This window comes from Pongo pygmaeus, chromosome 13, assembly GCF_028885625.2.
Source record: "Pongo pygmaeus isolate AG05252 chromosome 13, NHGRI_mPonPyg2-v2.0_pri, whole genome shotgun sequence".
In the NCBI taxonomy this organism is placed as follows: Eukaryota; Metazoa; Chordata; class Mammalia; order Primates; family Hominidae; genus Pongo; species Pongo pygmaeus.
The window spans coordinates 38237024-38249174 of NC_072386.2; the positions used below are offsets into that span (position 1 = coordinate 38237024).

Below are 12151 nucleotides of genomic sequence, written 5' to 3' on the forward strand. Positions count from 1 at the left end.
ACTTCATTCCTTGGTTTTGTGTTTAGTCATTCCAGAGTTAAAAGGATCCTGCCTTCCTAGAAAGTCATCCCTGACAAAGAAGCCCTGAGGATCGGCCACCGTAAGACAGAGGAGGAAACGTCCTCAATTCACCAGCGACACCTGCCCAGGTCCCCCTCCTCCCCGTTGTCCCCGACACTTCTCAGTCCCCCGACTACTCTCGAGACTGCCCACCACCCCAAGCTCTAGATCTCCGCGCTCTCAGCCTCGACCCCCTCTGGGAACCCCCGATCCCGCTCCCTCCGCACCGCGGCCCCCATCAAAGCGGCCGTCGCCCCGGCGGTCCCCCGGGCCCAGACCCCTCGCGCTTATACGCAAACGATTCTCATGGGCCCGGCGGGCGACGCGGGGAGGCTCTTCAGGGGCAGCCTTTCCCCGACTGCATCCCGCAGGCTCCGGGGACTCCCCGCCCCCGGAAACCGCGGAGAAACTAGGCCACGAACGCCAGCCGAAGCCACTCTCCGCCTCCTCGGCGACCCCCCGCGGGCCGGCCAGTTGGAACTCAGCCCTCCTGGCTCTACCTGTCCCGCGCCCTCCCAGCCTTGGAGCGCAGGCCCCGCGAGGGCACCGCGCAGGCTTCCTCCGCCAAACGCCCCGCGCCGCAGCCTCACCTGCTGCCTGCTCCTCTGTCAGCGCAACCCCGACACAGCTTCTTCCTGGGGCATGAAAGCACCGGATTCGCGGCCTGGGCGCGCTCGGCAGGGCAGGGCGGGGGACTAGCTCCAGCGGCCGCCACCGCCTCAGTCCGGTCTGCGCCTGCGCCGCCTCGCGGGCAGGGTCTCCGAGGGGCGCCGCCTACAGCCAGGGGCAATGGCCGGAGCGCTGGCCCGCACGGGTGCCTCCGCGCTGTGAGCCGTCGGACAGTGCGGGCGGCCGGTCGCCTAGGAGCTGCCCGCGGCGCCGCCGTCCCGAGACCTGACCGCCATGTTTCTGTTCCCTTTTTCTCCCCCGTCTTCCGCCCCTTTCCACAAAACAGCACTTTCCTTTCCCCCTCCCTCTCCCTTTCCTCCTGCGGGGGCGGGTGGAAAAGGGCGGGGGGGAGGGGAGAAGGCGCAGGGAGGAGGGGGGCGGTGCGGTGCTCAGGCCCCGCCCCCGGGGAGGGCCGAGGCCCTGCGGCCACCGCTTCCCTCCCTCTCCGACCCCTGTGCGACTCCCGCGGGGCGCGGGGTCTGAGCCCTGCGGGCCTCCGATCCCCTCCTCCGCGTTCGCGCGGCCGAGCCTGCAGAAACAGAGCTGGGGAGAAAGCGCTCTGGAGGCCGCTGTGCACCCCTTCCTGCAGGGCTCAGACTCGCGATGTGATGTGGGTTTGTTGCCTTGGCCTGAAGCAGGTGGCGGCTGCTTCTCTCGGAGTTTTCAAAGACAGGGAAAGTGATGCCGAGTGGCTGAAGGTCACTGAGGACAGTGCCGGGAGGTACGTGAAGATTCCTTCCCAGGGTGGGAGCTGGAATTCCCACGCATGAGTAGAGGGCTCTAGAGAGACCTGCGCGCTGGCGCTTCCCGAAACCCCTTGGCTCCAGTGCACCATGTGAGTCCCTGGCCGCGCTCGGTGTCACTCCTTCGGCCCAGATTTGGGGATGGGAATTCCTAATGGAGAAATCGCTCATTTGCATAGTCAGTACCCTCACGCCTCCTAAGTGTAGCCTAATTATCGACACAGACGCCTGCAGAGTCGTTTCTCTATAATGCAAATTTTGCAGGATATTTTTGAACAACGTTTTTGAGTTATCATAGTAAATGAAAAAGAATAATTACTAGTTATTTAGGAAGAAGGAAATGGTTTGAAGTAGAGATAACTTTTTTACCTCTGGGGGGAAAAAAAGGCGAATGACTTCAGATTCCATGGCAGGTCAAAATCATAACTGGTAAGATTTCTGCATATGTGGTGAGTATCCACATAAATAATGATCATTTTCCTGAGAATTACACTCTCCTTATTTAATCTGTATTTTTGCGTAAAAATGTGAGATTATACCTGGGTCATAAATGCACTGCTGTCCATTTATTTCTGAAGTTTATTGCATAACCATGGATAATTTGAGTTTTATATTCAATAGCAGAAACTATTTTTCTAACCACGTAAGCAGTCAGAATTGATTTCAGAAGAAATGCGCAGCAATAAAAGTAAGGCTTATTTAATAACAGTTTGGAGCCAATTTGGGCCCCCTGGAAACTATCTTTGACATTGACAATCCGAAGAGCAAAAGTTTAAGAAAGGATCTAATACTTCAAAATTTAGCTTGTGGGCCGGACGCAGTGGCTCACGTCTGTTATCTCAGCACTTTGGAAGGCTGAGGCGGGCGGATCACCTGAGGTCGAGAGTTCCAGACCAGCCTGACCAACATGGAGAAACCCTGTCTCTACTAAAAACACAAAATTAGCCGGGCGTGGTGGTGCATGCCTGTAATCCCAGCTTACTCAGGAGGCTAAGGCAGGAGAATGGCTTGAACCTGGTAGGCGGAGGTTGCAGAGAGCCGAGATTGCGCCATTGCACTCCAGCCTGGGCCACAAGAGCAAAACTCTGCCTCAGAAAAAAAAAAAAAAAGAAAGAAACAAAGAAAATTTAGCTTGTGGGCTTCTTTTCCTTCCTTCCCAAAGTCTAAATTAATTAGCAGTTTTAAAGCAATATAAACGAGATTTCTTTTTTTTATTTACATATATATTTTTTAATTTTTCCTCATCCTAACTAGAAAAGGAAAGACAAGATTTCTTCGCCCCCCCACCCCTTTTTTTTGGACACAGGGTCTCCCCCTCTGTCACCCAGGCTGTAGTGCAGTGGCACAAACAGGGTTCACTGCAGCCTTGACTTCCTCCCACCTCAGCCTCCCGAATAGCTGAGACGGTAGGCCCGTACCAACCACCCACCCAAACCCCACTAATTTTTTTGGGGGGGTTGGGGAAGATATAAAGTCTCACTATATTGCCCAGGCTGGTCTTGAACACCTGAGCTCAAGCAATCCTCTTACCTCAGCCTCCCAAAACTCTGGGATTACAGATATGAGGCACCACGCCCAACCAAGACAAGATTTCTTAATGGGTACATTCATTTCATTAGCTCTCAGGGATTCAGAGTTTTGGTTTTTTTTTCTCTCTCTTTTTTTATGGTACCCACAGAAATGAAAAATGGATGAAGCCAGTATCTCTCTTCCACTTGACTTGATTTTTCTCACTTTGCAATGGAAGGCTTAGGATTTTAATTTTTCTCACTATGTTAATCGTCCTATAGATTTACCATAGATTTTTCACTGCCATTTTCCACCAAAAATTTCATAGAATGAACTTGAATGTTTTGGGACTAATTTTTCATCTGAGTTAACTGTTCTCAGATCTGGAAGTTCTTGATTCAGCAACCTTCCCCACTGCATGCTTAGGGGCCCAGAACTGAAATAAGTTCATTTTAAATTATATATATATATATTTTTTTTTTCTTTTTTTTTTTTTTTTTGAGACAGAGGCTTACTCTATTGCACAGGCTGGAGTGCAATTGCGTCGTCTTGGCTCACTGCAACCTCCACCTCCCAGGCTCAAGTGCTTCTCCTGCCTCAGCCTTCTAAGTAGCTGGGACTACAGGCGTGCACCACCAACCACACCCAGCTAATTTTTTGTATTCTTTTTTTTTTTTTTTTTTTTGGTAGATACAGTGTTTTGCCACGTTGCCCAGGCTGGTCTCAAATTCCTGAGCTGAAGCAATCTGCCTGCTTCCCGGACACCCAAAGTGCTAGGATTCCAGGTGTGAGCCACCACACCTGGCCTCATTTTAAATTTTAATATAAAGGCTGGGCGCCATGGTTTATGCCTGTAATCACAGCACTTCGGGAGGCTGAGGTGGGTGGATCACCAGAGGTCGGGAATTTGAGACCAGGCTGACCAATATGGTGAAACCCCGTCTCTATTTAAAAATACAAAAATTAGCCAGATGTGGTGGTGGGTGCCTGTAATCTCAGCTACTAGGGAGGCTGAGACAGGAGAATCTCTTGAACCCAGAAGGCGGAGATTGCAGTGAGCTGAGATCTCACCACTGCACTCCAGTCTGATGGAGAAGCGTGAGACCCTGTTTCAAAAAAAAAAAAAATTAACATATAATATTTGACTGTATAAAAAGTAGGAGAGTTGGAGAGCCCAATATCAACATAATTGTTATAATCATTATAGTGTCACAGTTTTAGTTGGGCCTATGTAGATAGAAGAACGCATAGGAAAAAATCAGCCCGTTGAAGAGGGGAACACAGACATTCTAGCAGAAAGCTCCTTCTTGCTGCCTTCTGACTGGGCGTGGTCACTGCAGATTTCCATGGAACTGTGACACAAAGAAGTGGAATGAAAATGTTGAAAATTTCCTTAAGATATTTTTGGGCCCGGGCGCGGTGGCTCACACCTGTAATCCCAGCACTTTGGGAGGCCGAGGCGGGCAGATCACCTGAGGTCAGGAGTTTGAGACCATCCTGGACAACATGACGAAACACCATCTCTACTAAAAATACAAAAATTAGCCGGGCGTGGTGGTGTGCGCTTGTAATCCCAGCTACTCAGGAAGCTGAGGCAGGAGAATCGCTTGAACCCGGTAGGCAGAGGTTGCAGTGAGCCGAGATTGCATCACTCCACTCCAGCCTGGGCGACAGAGCGGGACTCTATCTCAAAAAAAAAAAAAAACCACGATTTTTTTTTTTTTTTTTTGAGATGGAGTCTTGCTCTGTCGCCCAGGCCAGAGTGCAATGGTGTGATCTTCGTTCACTGCAACCTCTGCCTTCCAAGTTCAAGCAATTCTCCTTCCTCAGCCTCCTGAATAGCTGGGATTACAGGCACGCGCCACAACACCCGGCTAATTTTTGTAATTTTTAGTAGAGACAGAGTTTCACCATGTTGTTCAGGCTGGTCTCGAACTCCTGACCTCGTGATCTGCCCGCCTCAGCCTCCCAAAGTGCTGGGATTACAGGCATGAGCCACCATGCCCAGCCCCACTTCAAAAACTTCTAATCATTGCCCTGTGAGGGCAGGAGTAATATATATCACAGATGTGTATTTATATGTTTTTATTCTGGATGCCAAGGATCTAGCAGAGTAACTCATATATATTATAATAGTCTCTCAAAAACTAATTGATGGGCCAGGTGTGGTGTCTCAAGCTTGTAATCCCAGCACTTTGGGAAGCCAAGGTGGGCAAATCGCTTGAGCTCAGGAGTTCAAGACCAGCCTGAGCAACATGGCAAATCCCCATTTCTACCAAAAATACAAAAAATTAGCTGGGTGTGGTAGTGCATGCTGGTAGTCCCAGCTACTCGGAAGGCTGAGGTGTGAGGATCACTTGAGCCTGGAAGGCGGAGGTTGCAATGAGCCAAGATCATGCCACTGCACTCCAGTCTGGGTGACACCTAGACCCTGTCTCAAAAAAAAGTTAAAAATAATAATAATAATAATTGATGGAATGCCTGGCATAAATCAGTCTATGCTTCCCTCACTTTCTTTCACTCTGTCCTTGGGTAAGTTACTTAACTTTTCCTCGTCTGTAAAGTAAGTAGAATGATATTCACAAAGAAGATCATTTATTAATTTACAATAGGCTATAAATAGTAAACACATCAGTTCAGGAATCAATAATCAGCACATGTGATAGGCAGCCTCTCAGTATGGTTTACAACAATTCCTGGCTACTGCCATTTATACCCTTGTGTAATTCCCTCCTATTAAGTGTGGGGTGGACTTACTGACTGGTTTCTAATACACTGAGTACTTCAAAACTGATAGGATATCTCTAACAGGATGAAATGATAAAAGACTGTGGCTTCAGTCTTGAATTCTTTGTCTCATCCTCTTGGATGGCTTGCTCTTGGGGAAACTAGGTACCATGCCATCAGGTTTCCTTGTGATTTTGATTAGAAATGGATCCTCCCCAAACTGAGCCTTGAGATGACCACGGCCTCAGCCAACATCTTGATTGCAGCGTCCTGAGAGACCCTGATCCAGATCACCCAGCTAAGCCACTCCCAGATTCTTTACTCATAGAAACTGTGAGGTAATAAATGCTTCTTCTTTCCAGTTGCAAAACTTGGGGTAATTTGTTACACGACAACACATAACTAATACAACAGTACCTGGAAGGTAACAAGTGCTCATTAATGATAGCTCTTCTTTTAGTGAATATGATTGGATCCATTCAGCATATGACTTGGCATCCTGTAATGCTGATCCAAGCTTACTTTAATACCATAATGATAGTGTTTACAATTGCAGTAAGAAAAAGTAGGAAAAGTGGAAAGACTGACTTTTTTTGCTTTTTGTTTTTTGTTTTTTGAGACGGAGTCTCGCCCTGTCGCCCAGGCTGGAGTGCAGTGGCGCGTGTCTCGGCTCACTGCAACCTCCGCCTCCCGGGTCACGCCATTCTCCTGCCTCAGCCTCCCGAGTAGCTGGGACTACAGGCACCCGCCACCACGCCCAGCTAATTTTTTGTATTTTTAGTAGAGACGGGTTTCACCGTGTTAGCCAGGAAGGTCTCGATCTCCTGACCTCGTGATCCACCCGCCTTGGCCTCCCAAAGTGCTAGGATTACAGGCGTGAGCCACTGCGCCCAGCCGGAAAGACTGACTTTATCTCATCTGTTATTTATAAACCACCTTTGATGAAAGAGAAATTTGTTAAGAGTGTGTTTCATATATTGTCTAGGATTTGCTTCAAAATAATCCATGGGAGATGGGGAGGAGTGCAGGAAGAGAAGGGAGCAAGTAGGGGGTAGGTAAAAAAGATTAGACACATATGGAAGTTGGGTGATTGGTACTTAAGAGTTCCTTTCCTTTTTATGGCTTTTTAAATTTTTCTGTAATAAAAAAGTTTTCTTTTTTAAGTATTTTATGGAATCAGAAGTTTGGAGCTGAACTCCAGTCTTTAGAGATCATCTATTCTAATTAACTGATTTGATAAGATGAGGAAATTAAGCCCCAACCAAATTTACTGACTTATCCAGAGTCTCTCAGTCTCAGTTTTGGTGATTTCATATTTAGATATTGAGGAGAAATTACTCACTTCAAAGTTCTTTTGGTTGATTGATTGATTGCCAGCCTCAGAAGTCACATAGCTCACCAAACAGTAACTTGTTCGAGATTTCCTAGGAGAGCCTCCACAGCATTAAAATTCAAGCCTGGTCTCCACTTTCCGATATGTAATCTGCATGTGGTAGACTGGCGAGTTATTTGGCTCCAGTCCCCCAACTCATTAATTTTAGAAAACATAGTATTTGAAGGCCCAGTGCTTCACACCTGCAGGCACTCTTAGCCACTGTTTTGGATTTTTAAGTAAAGTAACATCAACAAACACTAAATCTGTTTTATTAAACACTAAATCTCCTATTTAAATGACCCAGAATATCCCACCCTTCACAGGGAGTTTTAGCACACTCTTCTCTTTGTGCTCCCCTCCCATATCTTATCTTGCTAGGACTCTGTCTCAGCATTATCAAAGTGGGCTAGAGTCTCTTGGTACTCAGCACATTCTTTATCTAGCTTTCTTTTCTAAGCCTACAGGCCAAATGTGACTGGGCAAGGAGTGGGAAGGACTGTCACGAGGCTTCTCATCTTGAGTGGGAGGAGAGTAAGTGATCCTGAGAACAGTATCTTAATAGGTCATAAAGAAGAGCAGGCGTTAGCAGAGGGAGGAAGACAGAGAAAGGAGTAATGCGCAGGAAGATAGTCTATATGAGCATCTGAGACATAAGACCTGCTGCCCATAGCTGACTTTTTTTTCCTTTCTTTTTTTTTGAGACAGAGTTTTGCTCTTGTTGTCCAAACTGGAGTGCAATGGTGCGATCTCGGCTCACTGCAAATTCCGCCTCCAGGTTCAAGTGATTCTTGTGCCTCAGCCTCCCAAGTAGCTGGGATTACAAGGGTGCACCACCACGCCTAGCTAATTTTTTGTATTTTTAGCAGAAATGGGATTTTACCATGTTAGCCAGGCTCATCTCAAACGCCTGACCTTGGGTGATCCGCCCGCCTCGGCCTCCCAAAGTGCTGGGATTACAGGCATGAGCCACTGCGCCCAGCCCATAGCTGGCTTTTATGGGCTCCCTAAAGTATTTTATGTGAATGGAACAGTCCTCTGCCCTCAGTCTTTCCCCACTATTGGGTATTAGTGTCTGTGCTAACTTGACTACCACTTTAGCATTTACCTCCAAATATGGCCAATTTCCCTAAGTGGCGCTTGTCCACATCCATCTACAATAGTTAGCTATGTTCCTGTTTCCCGTCTTAGAGGACTGTTGTCTGTACTGACTGAGCTTGATTCTTACCTGCTTCCCCGAACCACTTTTTCTGGGCCTCAGTTCTGATATTCCTCACATCATAGCAAATTGTCCTGACTGTGGATCCAGAAATACATGTGTTATTTCAAAGATTACACCTGGTGAAGTAGCTCCCACCTGTAATCCCGACACATTGGGAGGTTGCAGCAGGAGGATTGGTTGAGCTCGGGAGTTCAAGACCAGCCTAGGCAACATAGCGAGACCTTGTTTCTACTAAAAAAAAAAAAAAAAAAAAAAAAAAATCCAAAAGAAATTAGCCATTTGTAGTGATGCACGCCTGCAGTCCCAGCTACCCGGGAGGCTGAGGCAGGAGGATCGCTTGAGTCTAAGAGGTCACGGCTGCAGTAAGCCGAGATCTTGCCACTATACTCAAGCCTGGGTGACAGAGCAAGATTTTGTCTCAAAAACAACAACAACAAAAAGATTAAATTTAAAAAATACTAGCGTTCGTTTTGGCCGGGCATAGCGGCACACGCCTGTAATCCCAGCACTTTGGGAGGCCGAGGCGGGTGGATCACAAGGTGAAGAGATTGAGACCATCCTAGCCAACATGGTGAAACCCTGCCTCTGCTAAAAATACAAAAATTAGCTGGGTGTGGTGGTGGGCACCTGTAGTCCCAGCTACTCGGGAGGCTGAGGCAGGAGAATTGCTTGAATCTGTGAGGTGGAGGTTGCAGTGAGCCGAGATCGCACCACTGCACTCCAGCCTGGCAATAGAGCAAGACTCTGTCTCAAAAAATATATATATATATTATGGAAAACAAAGCAATAATACATAAACAAAAATAGTAGTAAACTTTTCTGTATCCATCACTCAGTTTCAACAATTATGTTAATCTTTCTTTTTTTTTTCTGAGACAGAGTCTCGCTCTGTCACCCAGGCTGTAGTACAGTGGGACTGTCTTGGCTCACTGCAACCTCCACTTCCCAGGCTCAAGCAATTCTGCTTCAGCCTCCTGAGTAGCTGAGATTACAGGTGCCCACCACCACACCCAGCTAATTTTTGTATTTTTAGTAGAGATGGGCTTTCACCATGTTGGCCAGGCTGGTCTCGAACTCCTGACCTCAACTGATCCACCCGCCTCGGCCTCCCAAAGTGCTGGGATTACAGGCGTGAGCCACCATGCCTGGCTAACTCATGTTAATCTTGTGTCGTGTATATTTCCACCGACTCCTCACCCCCCCTAAGTATTTTGAAACAAATACATATTATTTCATTTTTAAATATTTCAGTGTATATCTCTAAAATATAAAAACATTTTATTTGTTTTTGTTTTTGTTTTTTTGAGACAGTCTCACTCACTCTGTCGCCCAGGCTGGAGTGTAGTGGCGCAATCTCGGCTCACTGCAATCTCTGCCTCCCAGGTTCAAGTGATTCTCCTGCCTCAGCCTCCAGAGTAGCTGGGTCTACAGGTGTGCACCACCACGCTCGGCCAATTTTTGTATTTTTAGTAGAGACGGGGTTTCACCACATTGGCCAGGCTGGTCTTGAACTCCTGATCTCAAAGGATCCACCCACGTCAGCCTCCCAAAATGCTGGGATTATAGGCATGAGCCACCGCGCCTGGCCTATTTGTTTATTTATTTATTTTAGAGATAGAGTCTTGGTCTGTTGTCCAGGCTGGAATGCAGCAGAGCAGTCATAGCTCACTGCATCCTTCAACTCCTGGGCTCAAACCATCCTACCACCTCAGCCTCCCACGTAGCTGGGACTACACGTATGACCCACCACACCAGCTAAGATAAAGACCATTTTTATTATTGTTATTGTAACAATAGTACACTTTGTCACTTTGTCACCCAGGCCGAGTACAGTGGCACAATCACAGTTCACTGCAGCCTTGACCTCCCAGGCTCAAGCTACCTTCCCACCCCAGCCTCACTAGCAACTAGGACAACAGGCATGCACCACTGCATCTGGCCAATTTTTGTATTTTTTTGTAGATACAGGGTTTCACCATGTTGCCCAGGCTGGTCTGGAACCCCTGGGCTCAAGCAATCTTCCCACCTTGGCCTCCTGAAGTGCTGGGATTATAGGTGTGACCCCACGCCCAGCCTGGTTCTGCTTTTCATTGGACAAATATTTATTGAGCATTTACTGTGTGTCAGGCATAGGAACAGGAGGTGGATATACAGTGGATCCATACTATTCATGAATTCCATACTTGTGAATTTACCTACTTTCTAAAATTTATTTGTAAGCTAAAAATCAATACATATGGCATTTTCAGTCATTCATGGGCATGTACAAAGAAGCAAAAAATTTGAGTCACTCGGCTGGGCACGGTGGCTTATGCCTGTAATCCCAGCACTTCGGGAAGCCAAGGCGGGCAGATCACGAGGTCAGGAGATTGAGACCATCCTGGCTAACACAGTGAAACCCCATCTCTACTAAAAATACAAAAAATTAACCGGGTGTGGTGGCAGGCGCCTGTAGTCCCAGCTACTTGTGAGGCTGAGGCAGGAGACCGGCGTGAACCCAGGAGGCAGAGCTTGCAGTGAGCTGAGATCGCGCCACTGCACTCCAGCCTGGGCAACAGAGGGAGACTCTGTCTCAAAAAAAAAAAAAAAAAAGTTTGAGTCACTCAACGTTCACATTCCCAGCTGATGTTAAACAAGGCAACACTCTGCCGCCTTATTTCAGCTCTCAAACTGTAAACAAGTAGTCCTTTTCACAGTCTACTTAGTGCCGCATTTTTTGTATTTGTGTTTTTTGTTGGTAATTTTGCTGTTTAAAATGGCCACAAAGGGTAGTGCCGAAGTGCTGGTTAGTACTCCTAGGCACAGGAAGGTTGTGATGTGCCGTGTGGAGAGAAGATGGATTAGATAAGCTGTGCTCAGGCACGAGTTATAGCACCTTTGGTGGTGAGTCTGAAGTTAATGAATCAACAATGTATATTAAATTAGATGTCTTTTTCTTTTCCTTTTCCTTTTTTTTGAGATGGAGTCATGTTCTGTTGCCCAGGCTGGAGTGCAGTGGCACGATCTCGGCTCACTGCAACCTCTGCCTCCCGGGTTCAAGCAATTCTCTGCCTCAGCCTCCCGAGCAGCTGGGATAACAGGCACCCACCACCATGCCTGGCTAATTTTGGTATTTTTAGTAGAGACGGGGTTTCATCATCTTGGCCGTGCTGGTCTCGAACTCCTGACCCTGTGATCCATCCGCCTCGGCCCCGCAAAGTGCTGGGATTACAGGCGTGAGCCACTGCACCCAGCCAATGTCTTTTTCTTTTGTTTTGAGACAGGGTCTCTGTCTGTCACTCAGGCTGGAGTGTAGTGGCACAATCACAGCTACTAAGGTGACTGAGGCATGAGAATTGCTTGAACCTAGCAGGCAGAGATTGCAGTGGGCTGAGATCGCGTTACTGCACTTCAACCTGGGTGACAGAGTGAGACTCTGTCTCAAAAAAAACATGGCAGGGGAATTAAGGTTGCAAATGGATTAAAGTTGCGAATCAGATGACTTTAAGAGATCATCCTGGATTATCCAGATGGCCCCAATATAAACAGAAGAGGACTTTAAAAGTGGAAGAGGGAGGCAGAAGAGTCAGCAGGATATTGACAGTGGAAGAATGGTCAGAGAGATGCAGTGTTGCTGGCTCTGAGGGTGGGAGGAGGTCATGATGCAAGGAATATAGGCATCCTGTAGAAGCTGGAAAGGGCAGGGAAATGGATTCTTCCCCAGAGTCTCCAGAAAGGAACACAGCCCTGCTGACACCTTGATTTTGGCCCAGTGGTACCTGTGTCAGCCTTCTCTCTTACTGAACTATAAAATAATAAATTCATGTTTAAGCCATTAGGCTTTTGGTAATTTGTTATAGCAGCAAAAGG

General features: G+C 47.5%; 2 protein-coding genes across 10 annotated transcripts in view; one reads left to right on the forward strand and one right to left on the reverse strand.

The window, feature by feature from the left end:
- Positions 1-1075, reverse strand: part of DENND4C (DENN domain containing 4C) — a 140646-nt gene extending 139571 nt beyond the window's left edge. Inside the window, exon 1 of one of the 3 annotated variants that reach the window (XM_054502081.2) lies at positions 651-1075. The gene's annotated coding sequence lies outside the window, so the exon portion shown is untranslated. The remainder of the gene's footprint in view (positions 1-650) is intronic. The other 2 variants (XM_054502083.2, XM_054502082.1) reach the window with 2 other exon arrangements.
- A 52-nt stretch (positions 1076-1127) lies between these two features.
- PLIN2 (perilipin 2) overlaps positions 1128-12151 on the forward strand; it is a 123817-nt gene continuing 112793 nt past the window's right edge. For 2 of the 7 annotated variants that reach the window (XM_063650508.1, XM_063650513.1), the window contains exon 1: positions 1128-1450. The gene's annotated coding sequence lies outside the window, so the exon portion shown is untranslated. Of the gene's footprint in view, positions 1565-1850; positions 1902-12151 lie in introns of those variants that run through there. The other 5 variants (XM_063650509.1, XM_063650512.1, XM_063650505.1 and 2 more) reach the window with 5 other exon arrangements.